This window comes from Lactuca serriola, chromosome 9 (assembly GCF_051521515.1).
Source record: "Lactuca serriola cultivar US96UC23 chromosome 9, Lser_US96UC23_V15, whole genome shotgun sequence".
Lineage (NCBI taxonomy): Eukaryota > Viridiplantae > Streptophyta > Magnoliopsida > Asterales > Asteraceae > Lactuca > Lactuca serriola.
This window is the reverse complement of record NC_136416.1, coordinates 84,986,818-84,991,067: the sequence shown is the minus strand read 5'-3', so window position 1 is coordinate 84,991,067 and position 4,250 is coordinate 84,986,818. Positions and strand designations below refer to the sequence as shown.

Below are 4,250 nucleotides of genomic sequence, written 5' to 3'. Positions count from 1 at the left end.
TGGCCTCTATAAGACCTCTAGAGGATTAAAGTTGCAAACTTTAATAGCCTCCATGTCCCATTCATGCAATATGTCGATTATGAAGCCAAAAATGAACCTTAGAGGGTATTTCTAGCATGCATGGACGTAAAGTTGAAAAGTTTACATGATTAAACCACCTTAGGACGTCAGATCTGTAATATGGAACGTTGAAGCAAGGGTTAGAGGCTTAATGGGTCAAGACCCTCCTCAAAGGAGCTAGGGTTTGGGTCTAAAGTTTATTAGATGATCCTTAGGAGTAAAGTTGGAAAATTTACCCTTCTAGACATCTCTATGAAAGGGTATCTGAAGTTTGGAACCTTTGGATACGAGAACAAGGGCTTAATGCATTAAGTGAGTTGACAAACTGAAGAACTCGACGAGTTAATAAGGGAACTCGACGATTTGGATTGGAGTTACCTCGATTCTGTAGGAAAATAGAGGAACTCGATGAGTTATTGGAGAGCTCGACGACTTGGATCACAACATCGCAATTATGGCTTTGGAATGGACTCGACGGGTTACTGGGATAAATTAAACGAGTTAGGTCAACTCAGAGAGTTGACCTTGACCTTGACTTGACCTAGACTTTTACCTTTGACACGGGTTGACTTTTAAGGGGTTTGAAGGGTTGAGTTGTATCTAAGGAACTGTTTATGATTAGGGAGGTGGCGGAGCTGATACTAGGAGTTTGGACCTACTCAGCTACAGTTCGCATTTGAGGTGAGTCTGGTCACCATACCAATGAGTTAAAGGCACCAAGGCCGGCCCATTACGTGTTATGTGGTATGCTAGTTGATAATGTGGTACGTGATATGCTAATTGTCTTGTGATACTATCATGGAAGATCTTGTGGGAGCCCGTGGCACTTGGATATCAGGCCATGTGGGGGTGCCCATGGCATTCTAGGTAAAGACCATGGGGGTGCCCATGGCACTTGGTTGTTAGACCATGTGGGGTGCCCATGGCATTCCAGGTAAATACCATGGGGTACCCATGGCACTTGGTTATAAGCCATGTGGGGGAGCCCATGACATTCCAAGTAAGACCATGGGGGTGCCCATAGCACATAGGTGTAAGACCCTAGGGGGAGCCCACGACATCCATATATGTTTGTATGCATGGCTTATATGGTTGATATGGTTTATATGATTTTGTGGATTGTGTGGGGTATGTTATGGGGAGCTCACTAAGCGTTAGATTACAGTTTGTTGGTTGTTTCAGGTACTTCGGGGTCTAAGGGCAAGAGCCCGGCATGATGGCGCGACATGCACTCTATGGCCTTTTATTGGGAACACTCTGATATTATGAATAAATTGTTTGATGTTAGGGATTTTGAAAACAAATGTGATTGGAATTTTATATTTTATGGATATGATTTCGTTACTTAAAAATGAAAGTTTTTATTGGAAATTTTGGTTGTTACAATTTAACATGAAACATTGACTTTCCATCATTTCTCCTCTCTTTGTTATCTCAAATTCATTTATAGCTCTTGTCTTCTCATCCATATCGCTGCAAACTCAAAAACTACCACATCGATTCCCTAAACTGCAATATAAAAATGAAAGATAAACAATGATTCAAAAAATAATAAAAAACCTGACCATGGTTTTGGTTCAAATTTTGTTTATTTTGATTCGACTTTTGCTTATTTTTAGGTTAATTTTTGGTTAATCCTTGGTTGATTTATGCTAATTTCGGTTGGATTTTTGCTAGTTTTGAAATTGGTTTGATTCTTGTTGATTTTTCTTGGTGGCATGCCTTGTGCAATGGTTAGTTGTTAGGATGGAATAAAATCATTAGAGTTGTGTCAGAATAGGAATCTAAGATAGAAGTGAGGGTTTATTTAAATTGGAGAATAATTGGTTTGTGAGGAATTGGAATTCGATTAAGTATAAACAAGGGCGTGACAATTAATAAACACAAAGAAACATAAATAATATAATGATAAAAATAAGAAAATAAGGCAAATATAAAAAAAAAAGTCTAAAACGGTATTTTTCATATTTATTTAAGGGTAAATGTCACTATAGCCCATTCAACTATCGTCATTTATCCTATTTGGTCACTAAAGTTTTTTTTTTTGTCCAATAGGTCATTAAACTTACAACTTACAGGTCTATTAAGTCATTTTCGTTAGTTTTTAACAGATCTTCCGTTAACTAGTAATTATAATATACAAGAATGGTCCCTATGATTTCAATTTCTTTCGTGGTTGGTCCTTTACTAGCATCGTTCGTCACTTGCACCACTATCGTTCTTGAACATGTTGTAAAGTTGTTTGTTCTTGAATATTAGAGCTACCTGACCCGTTTTTTGTCTTCCAGTTGATGTAAAGTTTCTTGTCTGAACCCATGGATATCTGAAAGCTCACAATGTCACCATCTTTTAAGTTCTTTTCCTTCACAAATCGGCTCCAACCTTTGCTTAAAACGTAGCTCTGGCTACTATTCAAGTATGAGTAACGAAATCTCCATACATGCATCCCGATGTCTTCGAAATGTAAAAGAACTCCTTTGGAAGTGCTTCCACTTTGCAACGGTAAGTGCTTCTCTGCATGTTGCTTTGGTATCACTAACTGGTTCAGTTTTCCGACATCGTTGGGGGTGACTGTCTTCTCAAAAAGTTGTTCCTGGGCGTTGACCAAGTTTTCGTTGGGGGTGACTGTCCTCTCTTACTTTGTTCTAGCTCATCATTATATGTGTGTTTCCTCAACAAAGCGACAATATCAACTTTTCAATGAGAAATAAAGAAACTAGCTTCCAACCCCGCTTCATCGGTGTCAAGAACCATGCTGCCCCCACTGCCGATCAGTGGAAGCGTAGTCACCGGTGCTGCAACTGTTGAAGTTGTTTCTGTAGTTGTGCTTTGATTATCAGTGGAACTTCCTTCCATTGTAATTAGTGTTCTTGAAGGAGATAGAAGCTGGAAGAAGAATGAGGTTCTATATATAGAGAGAAATATGATGTATATGAAGTGGGTGTAAGAGAAAGGTTGAGTATAATAGTTGACGGGGTTGCCCGAGGTAAAGGGTGGTGGTTTCGGAATTGAACGGTGGTGACGTCGGTGATGAACTATGTTGGTTTAAGACCAACCACGAAAGAAACTGAAATCATAGGGACTATTCTTATAAATTATAATTACTACTTAACGGAAGATCTGTTAAAAACTAACGAAAATGACTTAATAGACATGCAAGTTGTAAGTTTAATGACCTATTGAGTAAAAAAAATACTTTAGCGACCAAATTGAATAAATGACGATAGTTGAATGGACTATAGTGACATTTACCCTTTATTTAACAGCTAATAACTAATATATTTATTAAAGGGGATCAACGATGCAAAATTTTGAAACTAATAAGGACCAACGGTATAATAGTTTCCCACTTTGTCCTGAAGTTGCTATCTTTTGGAAACCAGAGACCGTTTATTAATTCTTGTCATTGAAAAAATAAAGGTCTAGATTTAAGAAATTGTTTCTCGGTTGTATTTCTATGTGAAAACATGACAAACTTTTTAGAATATCATTCTCTCTCCCAACCTCCCTCCTTCATCCTTACAATAACATGATATGATTATTAATTAGGAGCAAATTATTATTATTATTATTATTATTATTATTATTATTATTATTATTAAACTTTAATTAGGTAAAAGTGGCCAAATATGTTATTATTTTGTGTGAATTCCCCCAACCTTAGTAGCCCTACGATCAGAACCAATGGTTGAAGAGTGAAATTTCACATAGGAGATTTAATGTTCAAATCCTGACATGTCCACATATTGCTAGTGTTTTGCGATTGACCTCCCACATAGACTTTGATACGAGTTGTTTGGTTTCGCTCAAATTGTACAGTTTACTATTTTTTTAAACCTTTGTAACATAATTTGTGTACCTATTAAAATAAATATTGTTGTTTTGAGCAACTTAACTTATGAGTATGGTTCTAAAAGGCACGACATGACGTGATTCATGGTGTAGCCGTCTTGAAAATGTCGAAGACGGGTTTCTTAAGTGTGATGTCAAAATAACGTATCAAAGCACCTTATCACGTTATGGTGCAAGTTTTTTTAAGGCGTGAGCTTTTGTTTTTTGTTTGTTTTTTACTGACCGAGCATGAAATATTCGAGTTTTGTTAACTTTTGTATATTAAGTGTTGATATACAATTTTTAAAAACTTTGTATATTTGATATAATTCTATAGTTATTTGATTTTTTATTCAATG

General features: G+C 36.6%; 1 pseudogene; it reads right to left on the bottom strand.

Moving 5' to 3' along the window:
- Nucleotides 1–2,272: 2,272 nt before the first annotated feature.
- On the bottom strand, nt 2,273–2,916 carry LOC145075908 (AP2/ERF and B3 domain-containing transcription factor RAV1 pseudogene; annotated as a pseudogene).
- Between the last annotated feature and the right edge of the window lie 1,334 nt (nt 2,917–4,250).